This window comes from Balaenoptera physalus (genome assembly GCF_965194825.1).
Source record: "Balaenoptera physalus genome assembly, chromosome: 12".
NCBI classification, from domain to species: Eukaryota; Metazoa; Chordata; class Mammalia; order Artiodactyla; family Balaenopteridae; genus Balaenoptera; species Balaenoptera physalus.
Window position 1 is genome coordinate 55,368,710 of NC_138897.1, and position 25,010 is coordinate 55,393,719.

The window sequence follows — 25,010 nt, forward strand, 5'->3', positions numbered from 1 at the left end:
TGATGGATGTCATCAGAATGTGGCTGGATCCCTTGGGGTGTGGCCGGGGGAGGAGGCTGGACAGCTGATGACATCTAATGGAATGCGGTGCCTTTTATCTCAGAGATGTCAATCTTCACGCACATCGGGTTGAGGGAAAACCTGCAACCACCGCACTGAGGGCCTTTTTCAGAGTTGGAAGGCATGCAGCCCCACACCCTGCCTGCCTGAAGTCCTCTTCCCATATCCCCAGTCTTTCTGGGCTGGATCACGTGCAGTTTGGGCAGGCAGAGGAAGCAGATGGGGATATTGTCTTTATCATGACATCCGCAGACTGGGCAGAAGTTACCCTGCTCATTATGAATGGGACGTAATACACCATTGATTTGTGTCCAAGTAATTCCCAGGTAATTATAGGCCATCGATCTCACTGAGCAGGAGCTATGGCGGTTGTATTCTGCAAACCTCATGTTGCCTCACACCTGACAAGGGCAGCACCATTGTACTCAAAGATCTAGAACGGTTAAATCCTTAAGCTCCCTTCGGCCACAGGGATAGGTGAAGACTAGGATGATTCCAGAGGTCTTTGGGAAACGTGATGGACTCCATTTGCAGTCTGTCTGCAAGCCTTGTTTGGTAAAGTTTCCTCTGATAATATATACAAGGTAAGGCAGCTTCCTGTTTGTGGCTGCTGCCTATAGGCCGCCAACAATAAGACAGGAATTGCATCAGCTGGCTGGTTTTGTGTCTCAGCTGTCACCAAAAGAGTGTAGTAATATTCCTGATTAAATGTCATTACTCTGTGGCACAAAAATGGGAACACTGACATAATTTTGGATCTGTTCCTGTTAAAATTCAGCAGTAGTAGCAAATTTTGTCTGCTATGGATTAAACGCAGCTATTTTTGTGCTATATTCTACTGCAGGCTCAGAATTTTTATCAATAAGTCTACATTTTATACCCATTGATTCCGTCTGGTGTTTAACTGGAGTATTAAAAAAGACCCTATGTAATAGAACATTGAAAACTTTTGTTTCAATCAGCAGCTGTTGTCAACTGCAAATAGCATGCTTAGTGTCCCAGAATAAGATAAATTGAAGATAATAAAAGTTGGTTAGGTAACGGTAGGTAAAACTGTACTGTGAGAAAATAAAGTTTATTTTTAGACACATTTGTTGCATATGCCTTTACCTGATGACCTGGTATTCAGAGTGTATCAATATAGATATGTTTAGACACAATAGTCTCCACGTTGCCTGTGAAGAATGTATTCCTTGTTGTGTCATATTATCTTTTGATGGCCTTTATGTCTACAGGAGGCTGATAAATGTGTGTATGGGTGGAACAGAAAAAAAAGCGTGGACTGAAAGAATTTTAAAAGTCAATTCTAAGGAAATAATCACAGGCTGTTATTTCTCTTTGCCAGAAATAGAATTACGTCATTGCTAAATCTTCGTCCCAAGAAAATAAACTATAAAACCTGATCATTTGTCTACTTCCAATTCGTTTAGCTGATTACAAGCTTGTAGCCAGATGGGGGCAAACAGAGGTAGTGAAGAGAGACATTTGACTCCTAACCACAAATGCACATAGAATCTCTGTTACGACCATGTTAATACATTCATCTAGATTAGTATAATAAATTAGACTGTACTTTCCATCATTGGTAGATGGTATTATTTATTAAACTCTGCCAAGAGACCTTAAAAACGGAATATATGAAGCTGCTTCTTCAATTACACATGCTGTGTCCACTGACCTGGTATTTAGTAGATGATGATATCACTGCCTAAGTGCAAATGTGAATCATAAAAATTCTACCTATCCAAGGGGCAACATGCCTTTCACTGTGGGAAATCAGTTGATGCTTGCACGCCTGTCCCACCATTGAATAGGCAACTCTCTCCTGTTGGGGCAGACGGTAGAATTTACATTCCCATTTGGCATCTGTATGTTTCCAGATCAGGTCTTTGTCTCCTCCTCTTGCTAGATAAGTTGAAACATTGACAGGCAGCGTGTTCCTTTTTTTCCCCTTTTATTACAGTAATTTATAAGATATTTTAGCTAACAGGAGAACGGCCCAAGGGGGCATTCTCATGTTAATTACCAAATGTGGGCTTGTCAAAATCAAATAGCTCCAGGAATAATGCAAGTAGCTCTGCATCATTATATTGTTTGGCCCTCAACCCAATATTAGCTACTTTTGAAAATCTGGGTTCATTAGGCTTTTAAATTTAAAAGAAGAATCACTACCGGGGGCCTTCAGACAAATCTAAGACACAGTCAGGAGCTCAAGAGTTTAATGTAAATGACATTAAAAAAATAGTTTCATAAAACATACTCAGGGAAGCATAAAACAAAACAAAACAAAAAAACCTGTGCCTGAGATTGAAGTATTTATTTTTTGTCTTTGCTAGCAGTCAAATCGAAGATAGTGTTTCATATATGATTATCTTAGGCGTGTGCGGCTGCTCTTGTTTATTCCTAAACATCGTATGCCAGTATGAGCATCAAGTTGGTGAATCCAAAGACACTGAAAAAGCTAGGAGTTATAAAATACTAATATAATTGACGTAGAATATATAGTATATAGTATTATGTGTTAAGTAGCATATCCTCAAAGCTATGCAAAGATTTGTAGTTTGAGATACAGAATTATCAGGCTTCACTTGGTCTCCTCTCTTTTTCTGTCTTCGGAATCTCTTGCATTTTTAGGCCCAGAACCTTAGGTAAGGAGAGGCAAATAAATGTTTGTTTCTTTAAAAATACCTTTCTTTTCCCCCAACTTCTGCCATGCTCTTGGCTGATACAGGAGTAAAAGTAGATGGAATTGGTGACAATGTCATTGAAGGACATAAGTAAACAGCTGGTGATGTCAACAAGAAGTTAAAAGTAAGATTTGCTACACTAAACTACAATGTGGGTAATCCTCTTGTGGATAATCAAGAGCTCACTATTAATTAGAGAAGCGTGAACTGTTAAAATACTAGCTAGAAGATATTACCATAGAGGCTGTGGTGAATAAGAGCTTGAAAATTCAGCTCCTGGTGTTTATTCAGTAAGCATTTATTCAACACCTACTATATACTAGGCTCTGTTTGACATGCTAGGGATATAAAGACAAATACAACATAGTGGTCCGCCTAAAGGAACTTGGGTCAAATGAGGTGCCAGATATGGAAATGAACCATTATATCACAATGTGGTATTTATCTCATGGGGACTATGTACCAGGAAAAAGGATCTTAAAGCTGCCTGGGAAGCTCAGAGAAGACTTAGGTAAAGGACTCCCTAACTGACATTTGAAGAATAAGCAGGAGCTTGCACGACCAGAGAAGGACTTTCCTATTTGTGAAAAACCTCTTGAGGAATTGTAAATATAGCAGGTGGGATGAAATGACTCAGGGAGAGCCAAGAAGTGGAGCCCACCTGACTACTACAGACCTTGCACGCCATACCGAGGAGTTTCAGCTTTATCTTGCGGCCCATGGGTTTTTCTTGAGGAAGTTTAAGAGGAGAGTGACTTGTTTACATTTGCTTGTAACGGGTCATTCTGGCATCAGTGTGGAATGAAGGGGCAATACTGGAAGCCAGAGGAACAGGAAGAAGGAATCACATCTCTCTGTTGTATGCTTGCTTCCCTCTGGTTCTCTCTGCGACTGTTGTCAAACTTTTATAAAAACACTATTCATTTTTCCACTTAGGTATACCCTAGACCAAAAAAAAGTCTGTTTTAGATTAGGTTGATTTTATTTTTTTAATTAATAGAATGTATTTCTTAGAGCAGTTTTAGGTTTACAAAAAAATTGAACAGAAATACCAAAGCGCAGAGAGAGTTCCCTTATACTCCATCCACCCTATTTCCAGATTCCCCTGTTTTTAACATCTTGCATTGCTGTGGTACATTTGTTACAAACGATGAACCAGTATTAATATATTATTGCTAATTAAATAGTTTCACTGCTCTAAAAATCCACTGTGCTGTCCCCCTCCTCCGGAACCCCTAGCAACACTGATCTTTTTACCATCTCCATAGTTTTACGTTTTCCAGAATGTCATACAGTTGGAATCATACGGTATGGAGCCTTTACAGATGGGCTTCTTTTAGTTATTAGTATGCATTTAAGTTTCCTTCATGTCTTTTGATGGTTTCATAGCTCATTTTTTTTAATACCTTTTGTGAAGTCTTTTACAGTTTTTTTTTCTTTAATTTATTTATTTTATTTATTTATTTTTGGCCGCGTTGGGTCTTTGTTGCTGCGCTTGGGCTTTCTCTAGTTGTGGTGAGCAGGGGCTACTCTTTGTTGCGGTGCACGGGCTTCTCATTGCAGTGGCTTCTCTTATTGCAGAGCACGGGCTCTAGGCACACGGGCTTCGGTAATTGTGGCATGTGGGCTCAGTAGTCGTGGCACGCAGGCTCTAGAGCACAGGCTCAGTAGTTGTGGCGCACGGGCTTAGTTGCTCTGCGACATGTGGGATCTTCCCAGACCAGGGTTCGAACCCATGTCCCCTGCATTGGCAGGCGTATTCTCAACGACTGCACCACCAGGGAAGCCCCAGCCAGTTTCTTTTTATTTCTACATAATATTCCATTGTCTGGATATACTGCAGTTTGTTTATCCTTTCACCTACTGAAGGACATTTTGGTTGCTTCCAAGTTTGGGCAGTTATGAATAAAGCTGCTATAAACATCTGTGTGCAGGTGTTTGTATGGACATATGTTTTCAGCTCATTTGGATAAATACATAAGAGAGTGATTGCTGAATCATATGTTAACATTATGTTTAGCTTTGGGGGAAAAAAAACCTGTCAAACTGTCTTCTAAAGTAGCTGTCACCTTCTACATTCCTACCAGAAGTGAATGAGAGTTTCTGTTGCTCTACATCTTTGCCAGTATTTGGTCAGTGTTTTAGAATTTAGCCATTCTAATAGGTATATAGTGGTATTTCATTGTTGTTTTAATTTGCAAGTCTCTAATGACAAATGATGTTGAGCATCTTTTCATATGCTTATTTGCCGTCTGTACATCTTCTTTGGTAAAGTGTCTGTTCAGATTACTTTCCCACTTTTTATATGGATGATTTGTTTTCTTATTGTTGAATCTTAATATTTCTTTACATGTTTTGGATACAAGTCCTTTTATCAGGCATATGTTTACAAATATTTCCTCATAGCCCATGGCTTATCTTTCATTCCCTTAACATTGTCCTTAGCAGAGCAGAAGTTTTTTTATTTAAATGAATCCCAACTTTTCAATTTTTTTTTCTTTCATGGATCATGCTTTTGATGTGGTATCTAAAAATTCATTGCCAAATGCCAGGTACCTAGATTTTCTCCTGTGTCATCTTCTAGAGGTTTTATTTTTGTGTTTTACATTTAGTCTATGATCCATTTTGAGTTACTTTTTATGAAAGATGTAAGGAAGGTCTGTATTTAGACTCATTTTTTTGCATGTGAATGTGCAGTTGTTCCAGCACCATTTGTTGAAAAGACTGTCCTTTCTTCATTGAATTGCCTTTACTTATTTGTCACAGACTAATTAATTGAATTTGTGTGGATCTGTTTCTCAGCTCTCCATTTTGTTCTTCTGATCTATTCGTCTTTTCTTTCACTAGTACCACACTATCTTGATTGCTATTTCTTTATAATGAGTCTTGAAGTTGGGTATCATCATTTCCCTGACTTTGTTTTTCTTCAATATTTTGTTGGCTATTCTAGGTCTTTTGTGTTTTCATATAGGCTTTAGAATTGTTTTGTTGATATCCACAAAGTAACATGCTGAAATTTTGGTTGGGATTGCACTGAATCTGTAGATCAAGTTGGGAAGAGCTGGCATCTTAACAATATTGAGTCTCCCTATCCATGAACATAGAATACCTTTCCATTTATTTAGGTCTTTTTAAAATATATTTTGTCAGAATTTTATACTTTTCCTCAGATAAATCTTATATATGTTTTGTTAAATTTATATCTAACTATTTTTGGGTGCTAATATAGTGTTATGCTTTTAATTTCAAATTCCAATTGCTCACTGCTTGAATATAGAAAAGCGATTGAATTTTGTATATATACATATTTAACCTGGTAGCCTGCAAACTTGCTACAGTCACTTCTTAGCTCCAGGAGAGTTTTTTTGTTGTTGTTTTTTTCGGCCAGTTTTGGGGGATTTTCTACATAGTCAATCATGTCATGTATACAAAGACAGTTTTATTTCTTCTTTTCCAATCTGTATACCTTTTATTTCTTTTTCTTTTCTTATCATATTAGCCAGGACTTTCAATATGATGTTGAATAGGAGTGTTGAGAGGGGACATCCTTGCCTCATTCTAGGTCTTAGGGGGAAAGCTTCTAGTTTCTTACCACTGTTAGCTGTAGGGCTTATATAGATGCTATTCAGGAAGTTGGAGAAATTGCCCTCTATTCCTAGTTTGATGAGAATTTTGATCATGAATGGGTGTTGGATTTTGTCAGATGCTTTTCCTTCATCTGTTGATATGATCATATGATTCTTCTACCATAGCCTGTTGATGTGATGAATTACATAAATTGATTTTCAAATGTTGAACTTAATTTGCATACCTGGAAAAATCCTACTTGGTTATAGTGTGTAATTCTTCTTATACACTGTTGGATTCAATTTGCTAGTTTTTAAGGATTTTTGCATGTATGTTCATGAGACATATTAGTCTGTAGTTTTCTTTTCTTATAATGATGTGTTTGTCTGGTTTTGGTATTAGGGTAATGCTGGCCTCATAGAATAGTTAGGAAGTGTTCCCCTGCTTCTGTTTTCTGAGACAGATTGTAGAGAATTGGTATCATTTATTCCTTAAATGTTTGGAAGAATTCACTATTCATTGTTGCACATAGATGTGTCAGAGACCAAATAACCAGGTCTATTTTGGATTGGGTGAGGGTTTTTGGTTTTAAATTCATTTTTATTTAATACATGCATTCTCATAAACTCACCAACACAACTGTAACACTCTGAATGTATTTTTTTCTCTTCCAAAAAATAAAACTTCATTATAATGATTGATCACCACACTTAAAATGTACACATATTTTTAAAAGTAATAAATATTTTTCCAAAAATCAAATTTCTGAAAATAAATTCATATATGTTGGCCCCTCTCCAAATCATTCTCAATCTCATCTTTAGTGGGCCTTTTTTCTAAAATATTTTTGTGTTTGTGGTTAGCCACATTGCTTAAATTCTCCTTTCCCTCTGTTTTCTTTTTTAACAAAAGCAATAATAACAGCACCTAATCCGTAGTTGTTGTTTCCATTATTTCTATGAGTTAATTATGTAAAGGATGAGGAACAATGCCTGACATAACAGTAGGGTATAATAAAATTTAGCCATTGTTATGATTAGTGCTGTTACCCTACTGAAGAGTCTCCAGTGCTCCTTATCCCACTCGTTGGGGAATACAGATAAAAATCTGTTATTTTTATAACAGATAAAATTTTTATACAGATAAAATTCTGTTGCCTACAGATAAAAACTAAACCCCCAATTTCAGAGTTCAGGGCTTCCAAAACCTGGCCTTTACTGCTGTGGTGGGATTGTTGTATACACCCACACAAAAATCTCCTTCTCATTTCTGGCTGATTACTCACCTCCCCCAGACATAGCTTCCCCCTTGTTCTCCCTCCTACACTTGCCCATCCAGCCCCCTCACAAGGTGTGACATGTCTTGTATTTGAAGTAGAGCTTTGCAACGTTTGTCAATCTGAGCTTTGTTCCTTACCAATAATACAAACCCTCAGTGTTTTTAGATCTGGAACAGACCTTATGAATCACTTGGCCCAAATGAATAGACTAAATCCTAGAGGGGTCAAGTGGTTTATCCAAGTTTACGCCGCTGGAGGCTCTCAGGTGAGATGGCCTATCCAACAGTGCCAAAAAATACAAGTGCAGCAATTACGTTAACTTAATTCTTCAGTTTGTTTTTATTTTGAATTTTATATGACATTCCAAATACGTACTAATCACTGAAATTTTTAGGATTAAAATGTTCTTCTAATTTCCAAGATTTGTCTTACTGTACTTGTCTCCTAATTAGGAAAATCTCAAAGGATAAAAAGACTTCTGTCCACTTGAATGGACATTTCTAGAATTTATATGTGGCTCCTCTTTAACCATTTAATAATCCCCAGGAAGTAAATCTTTCTTTTGAGTTATTTTACATATTCCACAAAACAGAGCCGCTTCTTCAGTTGAATAAAGAGTTTTAAATAGTACACAGGTAAAAAGAAGGGAGTGAATATCTATATAACTAATTGAAGCTACAGAGGGAATAGAAAAACAGAATGTAGTTATTAATAATCCTTCTATTTATATGGAATGAACTATTCATTTGAGGAGCTAGAATATAGGTATTGCTTCATTTAAATTTATAACATTTCTGTGTAGAATGTAAGCATAATATCAACAGCCTGACTTCATTTATGAGTTTGCAGCCTACAAAGTTAGGAGCTGAAGGAGGAGAGGGATATTTTCTGGTCAATTTGATTGCGAAGAAAAGGTTCTGAGGGGAATTCCCTGGCAGCCCAGTGGTTAGGACTCTGTGCTTCCACTGTAGGGGGCACGGGTTCGATCCCTGGTCAGGGAACTAAGATCCTGCATGCCATGTGGTGTGGCCAAAATAAATAAATAAAAATTAAATTCTATTAAAAAAAAAGAAAAGGTTCTGAGAGGGCAAGGATTGCTCGTGAGACATGGAAATGGGTTCATGGGTTTGACAATTGCTGGGGTGTTACTGCATGGTCTGTATTTCTGGGTAGTCACATCCACTTTCAAGTTTTCAAGAATATTTATTCTTACGATTTGTCCTGGAGGAGTCTATCCTGTTTCTTGAGGCTCTTCCTTGGATTCAAATTCCTAATTTTAAAAACTACATAAAGGCAAGAATTACATTTGTGAGGGCCCTTGAAGGGGGATACAATGTCAAAAAGCTTGATACAACTAGAAAGAAAATGTAAGATGAAATACACCACTTCCTAATTTTGCATTTAAGTAATGGTCAAACATTTGCAAAATATGGGCTTATAGCCACATTAAAACGTAAAGTGCCAGGTACTACTGAGTAACAGCAAGTTTATATTTTAGAAACAATAGCAAAACCACAGCCAATTCATACCTTTCTACTACTACTACTACTACTACTACTACTACTACTAATAATAATAATAATAAATAATAATAATAAAACTAAAACAATTTTGAAAACTAAATCTATCCTGAAAATTTCCCTGGAGAAAATTTATGACACCATTTTACAAACACGTGGGAACACAAACACACACACACACACACACACACACACACACACACACACACACACAGAACCCATACAAGTTTTGCCCAAATCTACTTTTTTAGTCAATTTTATCCTAAATACTTGAAGCAACACTTACTTATTTGGTTGCCACATAGCCAAAGAGATAATTGATGCAATCTTGTTAGCCTGTTTCTCTCTCTCTCACACACACACACACACACACACACACACAAAGGCACACACACACATGGCCTATTCAAAAAGATTCACCAGTTACTGTTTCCTTTTAGGAAGAGAGGTTGAACCACAAATTGAACATAAGATATGTCTTGATATCTCATAGTATTAGGCCAAATTTGCTCAACATCAATAGACTTCTTTGAAATTTAATGATAATTAAACAGTTCTACAAACTATAAAGTGTGAAATGCCCAACTCTTGAGTTGAATCAGAGACCTCATTTCATTCAGTCAATAAATCAGATAAATACTAAGACTAATGTTCAACAATGGACTATTGTCTACCATATTCCCATATGGCTAGTTAAGATTCAGTTTTTATCGTAAATAAAAACAGCAGAAAATCCACCCCTTCCTTTGAGGTATAAACTGTTGAATTTATGAGATCAAATACCGTATTGAAGGTGAATTCATATCTCAGGCTGATACTGATGCATGTATACTCTTTGATGTACTAGTGGTAGGCATGCTACCACTAATGTCAGCTAATTAAAGTCATTTTTTATATATGTACAATGCTCATAAATGGTGTTCAGGAAATTTTGGTTGAATGTTTTAATATAACGCCATACTAGAAAGTTCCATAAGCAATATAAAACTACCTAAAGTAGAACTACCTATTATGATGATTACAGCTTGGATTTCTATAACTCAAAGCATTTGTACATGCATCTTTCTAATACCTCTGGTTTTAAAATAGGAGCTTTGGAAGCTGTATTTATACTATGGAGGAGTATATTTGACATAGATATTTAATTTGTTTAGAGCAAAATATTTCTGCTTATTTGACATAACTTAGATGGATAGACTTTTTACTAGGTATGAAGGCTGTCAGCGTAGTTGTCATTTATTGGTACCTACAGTTGAAAATAAGATCAAAATAGCTTAGCAAATGAGATCATCTATACTACAAAATCAGGGAAGGAAATCTGAATGAAAATTAAGGAAAAGGGAGAAGAGTTCAGGACAAATAAAAGAAGCAAAAAATAAAGAATTGCTCTGAAATTAGTTTACATTTAAACCATAAATTTGTAAAGGCAGTCTTAATTCTTCAACTTTTGTAATTTCATCACACTGCTCATCAAAAAGTCTGATTACCAATGCTATTACTAATGTATTACATAGTTGCCGAAGCAAGGCCCAAGTGGCCAGTAAACTCAGGAGAGAAAAAGAAGCAGTTCTAGAGCTCATGTTTAAAAGTAAGATATAAAAAATTATAACAATTCTTTTAGCTCACCCCTACTCTATGTCTTTTCACGGATCCTTCTACTTGTTGATGGGTACAGAACAGGAAAGGGAAGGAAAGAAAATAAATGATATAGTTGCAAATATAAGACTAGAGATTCTTGCTCTCCTAACCTTTACAATTGAAATAAGAAAGATGTAGAGAAACCTAGAGAGCATTCTGTCTCCTCTGCTTATCATGAGAAAGCCAAGATCCCTATCAGTTCCACGACTTACCAAGCACTGAGCAGAGGTGAGGCCAGGCCAGGATTCAGATTTCTTGGCTCTCAGCCCCTCAAGTGTTCCTCTGAAAGACGCTGGAATGACAATTTATGAAAATAACAATTAATGGAGTGAATTTGGATTGCTTACAAGGCCTAAAGGGGACCATTTATCAAAAGGTTAAAGAAGGGATCATCTCTTCCGTAGACAGATCTTTTAAGAGAGCTGAGTTCATCCAAACCAGCACCGTCAAAAGTGCTTCTAAATTCTGAGAACCCAAAATTATTAGTAATGAAATATGGAATTAAATGTTTCATATAGAAAGTGTAGTAGGTCAAGGTAGATCAAGGTTATATAAGGAAGAGTATTTTTTATGAATGTTAATATACACTTTAAGGTGCATTACAGTCCCATGTTAAATCAACGTATACAACAAGTTCATACTCCCTTGCCTCTTAAATAAATTGGTGGGTTCAGTGGATAGGGCTCAGGGATGTGATTCAGGAGACTGGCATCTCAGTCCCTTCCCGTAAACTAAGTAGATGCGTAACTCAGGTAGTCTCTTTACCCCCAGGAAATGAGGAGATTGCATGAAAATACCTTAGCTCTAAAGTTTTTGACTTTGAGAATATTAATCTTAGTATTTAAACTGAGTGAGGAGCTTTTATTAATATTGTTGCTTTTCCCTTGTCCTCACACCTTTTTCTTTATCATTTCTGTTTTTTTATTTTAAATTGAATCTTGGCTCAACATTTCAGCCTCCAATGATACCATTGTGCATATGGAAAAAATATACAATACGCTTTATAACAGTGTGGTCAACAGACAAATTTTTGAAGCAAAAAGCACTGTTTGCTTCTTCTGCCTCTTTGTCTTAAGAGGACCAAAGTGCAAGTTATTATTGTTTATATCTCTAATTATCATCCTAATCCCAAATAGGGGAAAATTTGGTTCAGATTTTCAATAGTCAGTGTAATATTGACTGCAAAAAGTAGAATTAGATTAAGCAGAAGTAGATAGAGTCTCATCCTAAATCAAGTGCTTTATGTTTGATCAAACCAAAACACCCATGAATGTCTGAATGTGTATGAATTACACCTTCCTGACTAGATCAAGTTTCACTTCCCACTCTTTAAGCTTGTTCCAGACTTTTTCCACTTTTATTGAGATGTAATTGACACATAACATTCTATAAGTTTAAGGCATACAACAATGATTTGATATATTGTTCCTGACGTTTTTTCTCCTTCCTTTTTTCTCATTTTGATCTAAAACTTGTCAATGTGCATTCTCTCTGATATCATTCATACCACAGTTTGCTGATTTTTCTCTGCAACCCATGAGCAAAATTTCTTTCTTTTCTTTTCTTCACTTTCACAAGCTGCCTTCATCTCAGTCAGATGGAGAAAACCTCTGTGTGAGAAATTTCTTAACTTCTTCATCAGTAACGCTTCACTATTCAGGGCCACAAAAAGTAGGAGGTAAATTTATATTAGAGCTTCATTTTACCTCTTGAATGTATTCTGAAAACCACTCATCTATTTGGTAGAATAAGCATGATTTCAGATTTAAAATGTGGGCTTGTTTTTAAATATTAGACATTTCCAGGTAAAATGTAGTTTTAGTTACCATATTCAGAAAATAGTATATACTTAAAACCACGAAAATATAGAGAATTAGAACATATTCAAATAACCTGAATGTGCATGACAGTTCATCAGTCAAAAATTATCTATTTTTCAAATGTTTTTCTGTACGCCCCCTTCAGGGATTCCAGTTATACATATATCAAGCTACTTGAAGTTGTCTCACAGCTCATTGGGGCTTTGTTCATTTTTTCTAAAGTCTTTTTTCTCTTTGTGCTTCATTTTGGATAGTTTTTATTCCTATGTCTTTAAATTCACTAATCTTTTCTTCTGTGATGTCTAATCTGCTGTTAAATCCACCCAGTGTGTTTTTTATCTCTTAAAGTTCAATACGTCTTTTTATGTATTTCATGTATCGATTAACTATGCTCAGAGTTTCTCCTGCCTCTTGAATGCGTGGAATATAGTTGTGATAACTTTTGTAATATCTTTGTCTGCTGATTTTATCTGTGACATTTCTATGTCTGTTCTACTTTTTGACTTTTGTCTTTGCTTTATACATTGCATTTTCCTGCATGCTTAGTGATTTTTTACTGAATGTCAGATATTATGAATTTTACCTTGTTAGGTGCTAGATATTTTTGTATTTATATAAAAATTCCTGAACTTTGTTCTGGGAAGCATTTAAGTTAATTTGATCCTTTGGAGGCATTTATTGGTTTATTTTTCGTGGGATCAGAGCAACCTTTGATTTAGGCTAATTTTTCCCCTCTACTGAGGCACTACCCTTCCAAATACTCTACTCAATGCCATAAGGATATTGAAGTAAGAGGTTTTCTGCTCAGATTTGTGGGAACACAACCTTGTGTGAGCATAGACATTTTTCCTGTGCTCCTACCCTGGTCTCAGGTAGCTTCTTCATATGCATGCACTGATCAACTGTCAGCTGAAGACTCAGGGAGGATCCTTTACACACCCTCTCTCTAGATAGTTCTCTCCTCTCTGGGACTCTGCTTTAGGAACTATGCTTTAGCCTCCCTTGGGCTGCCAGCTCAGAAAGACCTCCTTATCTGGAAACTCTCTAGACACAAGCTGGGCAACTTGTGACTCACGTCACACGTTTTCCTTCCTTCAGAGATCACTGTTCTGTACTGCTTCATGTCCAGGGTTTGAAAAATGCTGTTTCATATATTTCGTCCATTTTTTCTTAGTTGTTTGAGTTGGGAGGGTAAATCTTTTTCCTGTTTTTCTACCTTGACCAGAACAATTACTAATTAAATGCTCCTTGACCACCACTTTGAGAGTTAAAACAGAAAGGTGCATTCCTATAACTGGGGAAGGCGGGTTGCAGAGCAAGATCTCAGTTCCACTGACCCTCATTAAAGATCTATCTGTACCATCAGCCCAAGCCAGGCACTTGGGATGGTGAGGGAGGGACACACAGATTTCTGTCACAGTGACGTTCCAGTCATAAGTTCCTCCATTCTGTAAAGCAACTGTGTTCTGAACGTTTTGTAAATACTTTCTCTGCTTCCTTGGTAGAACTTCTTCAAATATTACTGTCCCCTAATAATCCTCAGTGCTACTCCTGTTCTTCCACTGCCTCTGCCCCCAGTGGTGGGCAAAGAGGGGAGTAGTTACTGTACTCTTTGCTTCCTACCTTTATATGCAGATATTTCATTTCTTCTAAAAATGTTTAAAACGTTCCTTCTTCTCTTTCACTCTATTTTCTTTTTTAGGGGGTAAGTGAGAACACATTTAGTAAAATTATAATTTTGCTCTGGATTTTTCTTCAAAGAGTTTTTGACCAAAAAGTGAATTTTACTACCAATAAAGCCAGTCTTGAGTGTGTAGGTAACTTGTGACCAAAATCAGGTTCCTTCCTGCCTCCTTGAAAACCAGCAGGTCTGTGCTATATTACCCGAGCGCCACCGCCAGCATCTTACTGCAGGAGGTAAAAATGCTGCCTAATGAGGAGAGACTGCTCCTAAAGTGAGAAGGGAGCCCAAGGCATTTGTGCACAGATCAGTTTTCATTTCTAAAGAGGTTGATCTATTTATTATTAAATAAGTAACAGGGATAAGAACAAGAAAAGGGAAAATATTTCAGTTAGTTTTCATTCCTCTTTTCTCTTTTTTTTCTTTTTTGATCCATCAGTGTCCCTTTTAGTATATTAACCTGATTGAATGAATCCATTTTGGATGTAGGCCAATCCTACCAGTTTTATAAGGTCTTTTCCAGGTTTTGGTATTAGACTTATTCTGACCTCATAAAAGATTTTCCAAAAGAGTTTAAGAAAGGTGTTATTTTCCCTTGAATGCTTTTTAGAACTTACCAATGAATCTATCACAGCCTTCCTTCCTTCCTTCCTTCCTTGCTTCCTTCCTTCCTTTTTTCTTCCTTCCTTCTTTAAGGAGTTCAATTTTTTTTAAATAGATAAAAGGCTCTTCAGATTTTCTGTTTAATTTTGTAGCAAATTTGTTGGTATAAAGTTGTTCATGATATTCTCTTATTTTCCTTTAAATATCTAGAGAAAAAAAAAATATAATGAACTCATAGTAAAAAAAATATGTATAGAATCAACAGTAGTACTCTTTCATTCCTGATACTGGTCATTTGTATTTTTTTCTTGGTCAGTCTAGACAAATTTATCAATTCTGCTGATCTTTTCAAAGATCTGGCTTTTGATTTCACTAATTTTCCCTATGTTTTATTTTCTATTTCTCTCACTTCTTATCTTTATTTCCTTCCTTATACTGACTTTAGGTTGGATATGCCCTTCTTTTTCTGGTTGCTTCAGGTAAAACTTAAGTCATCAGTTTTAGATTTTGTTTTTCCTTTTTAACATAAACATTTAAATCTATAAATTTCCTTCTAAGAAACGCTTTAGCTTCATCCCACGAATTTTGAAATGTTGAGTTTTCAGTAACCTTCAGTTCAAAATATAATCTAATTTATCTTGTGATTTCTTTGTTTGATCCACGGACTATTTAGAAATATTCTTTTAATTTCCAAATATTTGGAGTTTTTCTAGATATCAATGGTTATTAATTTCTAATTTAATTCCATTGTAATTAAATAGCATACTCTGTATGATTTCAATTCTATTATATTTATTGACACTTGTTCTGTGGGTGAACATACGGTCAATCTTGGTGAATGTTAATACATAATTGTGCACTTGAAAATGACGTGTATTCTGCAGATGTTGAGTATAATGTTCTATAGCTATCAATTAGGCTAAGGTGGGTGATAGTGTTATCCAGATGGTCTGTGTCACTAGTGATGGGGGGATCTAGTTGTTCTATCACTTGCTAAGAGAGGTGTTCAAATATCCATCTATGATTGTAAAATTGTCTATTTTTTCCTTAAATTCTGTCAGTTCATTATGTATTTTGAAGCTCTTATTAAGTGCATGCACGTTTGTTGTTGTTCTGATCAATGACCCATTTTTCATTATGAAATGTGCTTCTTTATCTCTGGCAATATTATCTCGAAGCCTATATTTATCTAGCCACTCTGACATTCTTATGCTTGTTCTACACATGGTGTATAGTCTTCCTATCCATTTACTTTCAACCTCCCAGTCTCCATTTTTTTTTTTAATTGGGGTATAGTTGTTCTACAATGTTGTGTTGGTTTCTACTGTATAGCAAAGTGGAGTAGAGTTCCCTGTGCTATACAGCAGTTTCTCATTAGTTATCTATTTTATACATGTTAGTGTATATATGTCAACCAAATCTCCCAATTCATCCCACCCCACTCCTTTACCCCCTTGGCCAGTCTCCATATTTAAAGTGCATCTCTTGTGGACAGCATCTAGTTGTATATTTCTTTTTATTCATTCTGACAATCTCTGCCTTTAATTAGTGTTCAGTCCCTTATATTTTAACATAGTTATTAATGTGTTTGGTTCAGGCCTACCACTTAGTATTTGTTTGCTATTTACCCTCTCTCTGTTTTTTTTTTTTAATTATCTTTTTCTCCTTTCCTGCTTTCTTTTAGATTATTTGAATATTTTATAGCATTCCATTGTAATTTATCTCTAGGCTTTTTTGATATACCTCTTTGCCTTTATTTCTTTAGTGGTTGTTCTAGGGATTACAATATGCATCCTTAACTTTTCACAGTCAGAGTTAATATCTTACCACTTTATATAAAATGTAGATACTTCGTAGCTATATAGATCCATCTATGATATATATATTATATGTATATGTGTAGTAAATACCACAAAACAATGTTATAATTTTTGGTTCAAGTAATTGTATATGTGTTAAAGAAATTAAAAGGAAAAATAATTTTTTTGTGTTTACCACTTATTTACTGTTTCTGTTTCTCTTCATTGTTTTTGAAGATCCAGGTTTTCATCTGGTATAATTTCTGTTCTGGTAAAAATTCTCTTTGTGTTCTTTATATAGAGATATTTTTATTTCACCTTTTTTTTTTGGAAGGATATTTTGCTATTTTATAGGCTGACAGTTTTCTTTGTCTTCCAGAACCAGCAAAGTGTTGGTCCTATCTTCTGGGCTCCAGTGTTTCTAGTGAGAAGTCAGAGGTCACTCAAGTTATTGTTATTCCCTAAGCAATACGTTTTTGTGAAGTTTTTTGTTTTATTTTGTTTTGTTTGCTGCTTTAAGATTTTCCCTTTCTCTTCATTTTTAAGGATATGTTCATTTGTTTTTTTAAAACCTCTCCTGCTTGCAGTTTGCTGAGCTTTTTGAATCTGTAGAGTTGTGTCTTTCAGTAAATTGGGGAACTATTCAGCCATTATTTCTTAAACTATTATTACACATCATTCTCTTTTTCCATTCCTTGGTACCACAATTAACCCATGTGTTGATATTGTCCTACAGGTTGTTGACACTCTGTTTATTTCTTTCAATACTTTACTCTTTGTTATGCAGAATGAATCATTTCTATTGATCTGTTTTCACAGTCATTGACTTTTTCCATTATCATATCCATTATGCTTTTAAGCCCATACACTGATTGTTTTATTTAACAAGCTGTAATTTTTAATCCTGGAGTTTCCATTTGGTACCTTTTTATAGATTCTTTTCTTCTGCTCTGATTTTCTGTGTTTTCATTCATGAGGAATATATTTTCCATTATATCATTGAGCAAGGTTAAAATGGCTGCTTTGAAATCCTTCGATGCTAATTCTAACATCTGAGTTGACTGTCTTTTCTCTTGAATATGGATCACATTTTCCATTTTCTTCATATGCCCAGTAATTTGGATTGTATCTTGGACATAGTGAATATTATGTTGTAGGTACTCTGGATTCTGATATACTTCTCCAAAGAGTACTGATGTTTTTGTTTTAGAAGGCAAGTAACTCGACTGGACTTAAACTTCAAACCCTATCTCTTGGACTGTAGGTCAAATGTCCCTTCAGGTTTTTTTTTTAATCCTTAATTGGGCTGCTTTCAGTCAGTCCTGCACTTGTGTGATTCAGAAGTCAGCCAGAGATTTGGGCAGAGTTTTACACAGGATTGTGCTTTCCTCACTCCCTCCAGGCTCTTTCCTTTCCAGGGTTTTTCCTCTACTTTCTAGTGGCTTTGCTTGTTCCAAATTCTGGGTATTTTTTTTAAGCCAGAAATACTATATTTTTCTATTGGACCGTTAGCTTCCATGTGCAGCTAAAATCTATAAAAAGTAGGAAATTCATCTTGTGTTATTAGCTTCCTCCAAGTGTTGACTCTCTACAGACTCTGCCTGCTTGTATTCACTTGCCAGTGCCTTCAGGTTAATTGTGGGTTTTTTGGGTTTTGGGTTTTTGGGGTTTTTTTGTGTCTTTTGTCCAGAATTTATAGTTATTATCTGCAGGAATTTCAATCTAGTAGGATCTTATTATGCCAATCCAAAGTGGAACCCCTATCCCACAGGTTTTAGAAAATTAGTGTGTAGGGTGGTTCCTGAGAGTATAGGTATTAATGTACTCTATCATTCTAAAGGGTTGCCTTTTGAGTTTTTTGTTTTGTTTTGTTTTGTTTAATAAAGTAGTTCCCATAAGTTTCTTCAACTGGAATCTTTCTCAGCCTTCATGCAACCCATTGTCTAGTTCTCATTCTGGATTTTGTTTCACCTGCAGTTCAGGGGCTCCGGGATCATTTAGCGTGGCTTCTGGGTGATGCCACTGCTATAGCATTCTCTTCTCCATGGAGTGCCTAAAAGTCTCAGCAGCTGAATCTACAGAGTTCTGTTGTCACTGGAGAAGACCACAGTGTCACATCTGCCCATTGCTCTTAGGTCACCCTGGTCACTGAACGTTCCAGAATGAAAATACGGTTATATTCAAGTTTTTGCCATTTTCACTACCTAAATCCTAAGTGCTTATCTCTGGAAAATATACTACATTGAATGCTTGGGTGTCTAGGCCAGGATGGATAGAGCATTACTGAAGTTACTGGGGCAGGGAAAGTGAGGTGAAGCACTTTGAAAACCCACTGGAGTCAGACTCTCTCAAGGCAAGCTGTGGCTACCCAGGCTCTTGAGCAGCCTGAATTCTCCCAAACCCCACTCCCCTGGGGAAGGCAGGAGGTCTGGAATTAAACATTCATCCTTGAGGACTCTTTTTTTAATATTTTTGTACTTCTGTTTTCTTAAGTATAATACACAGAACATAGCTACCTCATAGGAGTATAATGTGAATTAGGACAATGGGATATCCTGTAAGTCACAGAGAGGAAAAATCCAAACATGCATATTTTGTTTTTATTTATTATTTGGAATGCTTTGTGATACTTTATGAACAGCAAATCCCATGATGCATGGCTTACCATAGATATAAGAACCAGCTAATGAAATGTACCATTGATTTCCTTTTTCTGTCTTTTTTGACCCTCCGTTAAATTTAAAGGGGAAAAGAGATACATTAAATTCCAATTCTAATAATAGCCTCCAGTGGGGACCAAATGGCTAAGACAATGGGGAAGGGAGACCTTTCAACAGTAGGATTTGCTTTGAGCCTAAATGAAGTCTGCTGTGATCATGTTTTTAGCAAAATGAAATCATGGAAGGAAGTTGATTCCTTCTGGTGGGACCCCAAAGAGCAAGTGTCACATCCCCATATCACGCCCACTGGTAGTAATTAAGCTTCACTTTGCAGAGAGCCCCAGGTCCCTTAAGAGGCAGTACTTTTGAGAATCCCAGACTTTAGATTTCCAGTTATTCCCATAGCAATGAATGCCTTCACAGTCTGTTCTGCTTTCTTCCATTGGCCACTAAATGTCTTTTGAGTTCAACCTCTGTATTAATAGGGCATCGTTAGAAAGCAAGATATTTATCAAGGAAAATTATGTTTAGGAGAAAAATAAAACAAGCGTTTAAGAAATATTTTCAGTAAAGAGGATGGTACATTGGATATTCATTTTCTGAAGCAGTAGCTAACACTTTTAATGGAAACTTCTGTGACATCACTGAGGTATTTCAAAAGAACCAAAGTACTTAGAATTAGTTGTAGTAATCATGAAGACTAAATTTATCCTCAGCTTCTATAATGTGTTAAGGATAGAGATGTTTACCCAAGAAGAAAGCTAGCATGGCATTCTTCTGCGTGGATGTAATTTTCACTTGTATTCGTATGGTAGATGTTTGCTTTTCATTTATCCACTTAGAGGTTTTTTTTTTATAATCCTTTTGGAAATTCATTATTTATTTTGTGAAATGCACAGAGGAAGGAGAGGAACTATGATTTGTGACAAGTGTATTTCCTGAGCAAAATACTTTTATCCCAATCACTTTTCTATTCTCTCCATCATTATCTCTTTTTATAAACTGAGATCTAATTGACAAATAACATACTGTTTTCAGGTGTATACCAAAATGGCTTGATATTTGTATATATTGCAAGATCATTGCCTCTTATCAGATAGTCTTTGTATGTTGTAAAACACAGAAATCTAAGACCTCGTTAACCTCATTATTTGTCAACAAATTATAATAACAGTAATTATAAAGTATATATAGATCCCTCGACTTTACTTTTAGAGAATTGCATTTTGACCTCTCCTATCAAAAATGTGAATAGGGTGGAAACATGTGATCTCTCGGTATAAAAATGACATCCTTTTCCCTAACAGGACTGCAGGCATTGGAAAGCAGGAGGGAAAGGTTTGTACTGTGGATATCCATATCCTATCTTGCCAAAGGATAAATAGAGGGCATTCATTCATCAGCTTTCAAGCCCCCACCCTCTTTTCTTTTTCCCCAATCCTCACCTCTCCCTGAAATTGGGAGGAGGGAGGTTCTGATTATTTTTTTTGCCTATTTCTAGCAGAGCTAGGCATGAACAATTAAATTTAGGGCTTCCCTGCGGTCTGTGAATAACAGTGCACAGTGCTAACCATCAGGGCACAAAGGCAGACAACAAAAAAAAGGCTTTTTTATTTTTTGTTTACCCTTCAGGACACTGTTTACCTTATCACCGAAGGGGAAGTTATCATCTCATCCCTTTTGGAAATTGTACTGGGTTTATTCTCCAGCTTCAAATCTCAAACTGTCCAGTGGTAAAGTGGGTATGTCAGCCTGGGACCAGGGGATTTATATAAGGCCCTGCTGTCTGCCCCCGCCTCCGCATGTGTGTACGTGTATGTCTGTCCCTCTGTCCGCCTGTCTATCTCTCTGTGTCAGGCTTTTGCTCTGTATCCGGAATGCACTTTCACTCTCATTCTCCCCACACACTCTCATCCCCTTTTCCCTGATTTTTCTGTCAAACCGTTTTCTTTTTCTCCCTTTCAACCAGAAGGCTCTTTTTTCCTCTTTTCTGTCTCTCTCTAAATTTACTTCACAGCAGATTGTCTTGCAGTAAATCACCAAAAACCCAAATAGCACTAAAGCATTCTGATACAACATTAGCATTTGCTTAACAAGCACAAGATAAACATTAAACAAAGAACTGCATTTCTTTATTAGAGGCTGCAAGATACATAATCCATGAGCACAAGAAACATGGGACCCAGTGGATATGCAGATGTGTGTTATTTCATTGGCGCTGGGCGGCCTTGTTAGAAAAGGTTTTCATCTGAAGGCTTGGGGGTGGATGGTTGACTGTCCCTGGTGGGGCTGTAACTAGATACAGAGACTGTTGCAAGCTAGGCTGGGCTCCCTGGTGGACATGCTGATTGGACAGCCTGAGGAAAACTTGGGAAGCATCGGGAAGTGAACTCAATCACCTTGGGGATGATAGGGTAGAACCAGATGAAGGCATTTGACTTCTTTTGTAACTCCCACCAAGGACAGATTGCCAGTGCGATCCAGCCTCCATAACTGCAAATCAGGCCCTTTCCCCTATGCCGATTTCATTAGAATGGCCAGCATGGTGCAAAGAGGGAAAAAAAAAAAGGTTAGACACAGTAATTTTACAGGCAGGCGGGTACAAAAAAAATCTGCATAATTAAGCAGTCAAGGCTGCTAATAGGGGAGTTTATATGCTCTGGGACCAGGCAAGGGCAGCACATATGGATATAGCACTGGATATTAAATCTACGGCATGCAGACTTACTTCAGGGCCCTCAGAGAAAAGGCTAATTATAGAGAGAGGAATTGTGTTTACTGGTCTGTCTTGGGCAAAGATGGTGAAAGAAGTACAACCAAGTTTTGCAGTTCGACATGAACAGGCTGTTAATAGAGATATCAAAATATGTGCTTGTGGTGGTTTCCTACCTAATCAACACAAAATTATAGATTCTGTGGACACTCCCTCCACCCCACGTTACCTACTATAGATGAAATGCTTGGAGTTAAGTTTCATACATTAAGTATATATGTAATGTCAAGATGCACAGGATAGGAGTGCGTGTGTGTCTGTGTGTGATTAAATCGCCACAAAGCCACGCTCTTTATCATCAGTAAATTTTATTTAGCAGTTTAGCTAGCCACGTTTAAAACGTGTCAGTGCTTCTGGGTTGAGCTCAAAGTCAGCACTTCAGTATCAGTGGATGATCTGAGTGGAAGTTGCAGAGGGCAGGGGTAAGCCTTTTGAGAATGGGTGTATTTCTGGAAGAGGCTCTGATGGGATGGACATTAACATTTCATAATGCACATCAAAGGTAAAGAGAAAACCCAAAGGCCCCTTTGTCACAGGCCCCTAACGACTGCCTCATACGTGAGCCGAGACGATTTCTTCAAATTATTAAAGAGATTCATTTCGTATTTGTATGTATGTATGCATGTATGTATGCGTGTGCTTATTTATTTATTTAATTCCATACAGAGAACTTTTTCCAAAGAGGACAAGCTAGCTGGCCATTTGCCCTGGGCTGGATGCGCCAGCGCAAGCCTGGGTGTTTCCGGGGACCAGAGCCTCCTGCAGATCTCCTTTGCAGACAAGCAGTCTGGACCCTTTGTCCTTTAGGGAAGCTTCCCATGGAAAACAGCAGCCGGCGCCTAACACGGATGTGTGGCTATGGGCTCGGCCATTTGGGGGCCCGTTGTGAATTCCATTGCGGCCCCCCCAAACAAGGAGGGCCAGGGAACAATCCCACTGCCTCGTCTCAAGATGCCCTAAAACCTCGGGCTTAGGAAAGTAAACAGCATCTGATCAGCCAGATATTGGGTCAGACTCGCCTGACATCTGTGCTCTGCTCAGAGGCGGGGAATTCAGTGCTAATGAGAAGACCCAAGCCCGGGCCTCAGTAAGGGAGAGTTGTGAAGGCTAATGAAGGGGCAGGTTAGCCCCTTAATACCAGGGAAAGCATCGCGGCAGCACACGGGGTGCTGTGCACCTCCTTACCCGCTCATTGTTCACCAACTGACCAGGGGCGTCCCTTTTACTAAGAACAGCTGGCCAGATGTCATAGCACTCGGTAAAAAGGGGAAAGGCCTTGAGAGACTACAGTAATGCTGACACTCAAGGCAGATATTTCACACTCGATTTTTGAAACGTATTTTTGCCCTAGCAACTGTTAATTTCATTTTTAAAATCAAACTAGTCCTGAGAATATTTTGAAACACCATGACTTCTGATACCTTCTGATTTCTAGAGGTTACAATGAGGAAGCATTCTAAAGAAAGAAAACTGTGCTTGCCCACAGATTAGTAGGGACGTTGTGGCACAAGCAGAGTGCAGTAGCATCTAAAGTACTTAATAAGTCCATTCTTTTCATCCCATTCCTTCTACCTGAGACTTAAAAATGTAAAATAGAGAAAAATGTCCAGGGAGGGCTCAGCAGAAGTCCATACCTGGGAAATGGTAGCAGCTAGATGTATAATGCACAGCGCAGGACATGGCCATCATTTTCCTGCTCATCAAGAGAAAATGAAGTTGACCAGTAGCCAGTAAGGATGCCCTGCTAGAAAACGGGGAAAATATTGTTATTTCTTGAGATAGAAATAAAGACAGAGGACAGGGCTGAACACACAATTGCTTTTATTTTTAAATTTTGGGGCTGATCAGAAGTAAGAAAACTAGGCAAGCGGCATGTCACTGGTAGAGGAATAGTGTGAATTTGAAAAGATCTCTTTGGTCACATGTTGAATTGTTTGGGGAAGCAAAAGTACTTTGGGGCAGCTCACAGAGCACTTTGTATGGAGAGGAGGGGGAGAATATAGAGGCACAGAGTCAATAAATGAACTCTGTAGAGTAAAACCCTTTGATATAAGGTATTTCAACAAATGGAGCAAACGTGTGTTTCATGCTTAACAAAAGTAACTGATACTTACAGAGCACTTACCATAGGCCAGGCATCGTGCTGGACACTTGCTGTGAATCATCCCCGTTGAGTCTCACTTCTCAGCCCTCTGATGTGGGTGCCTGATAGCCCCATTCACTAGACAGTTTGGCTGAGGCAAGGTTAAGTAACGTAGGTGAGACTACACAGCTTGTTAGGGGCCGCGTTGGGCATCCCACCCGCCACCACCAAGTGATGCCAAAGCCTGAGTTTTTAAAATCACTCCCTCATGGTGCATGGGAAGAGAAGCTTTACAGATGATGTCTGTGATGACTTTTATAAACACTATCTGTCCTACCCACTATGGTGTAAGCCCATTGAAGTCTCTGGTAGAGGTCTATTGTTAGCTAATATGCTAGGCCCCCCGAAGTTCATGCCTCACTTATCAGGATTGTGGAAACATGACAGATTACAAAAACTAGACTTGATAGTAAAGGTCTGCCTGCTATCAGAGGTCAAACCCTGTTTTAGAATAAGATTTTGTGGGGTTCTTTTACAAATTAAAAAGAGTTTAGTGGCTGACCATTCAGCTTCTGAGTCTTCGTTGGAAATAAATATATAAACAATGCGCAAGGAGGCTTAATTGCATTTGTGACCTGCTTTCATACATATTTGGGAGGGTAGAGATGGAAATGGAGAACACACATTTTACTGCCAGAGTGGAACTTTACAAACGTACCAGGGGACCTTTTGGTAGTGTTTGTAATGTGCTGCTATTGTGATTTAGGAAAGAAAAATGCTACTGCTGGGCTTTATTTTCAACGGACTTTTTAAAACATCAATTAATGCAATCAAATGCAG

At 37.4% G+C, this 25,010-nt stretch overlaps 1 protein-coding gene across 6 annotated transcripts in view; it reads left to right on the forward strand.

Annotated features, from left to right (window-relative positions):
• The window catches only part of ZNF521 (zinc finger protein 521), a 279,324-nt gene that overhangs the window by 206,576 nt on the left and 47,738 nt on the right, over positions 1-25,010 (forward strand). The gene's annotated exons all lie outside the window — the stretch shown is intronic.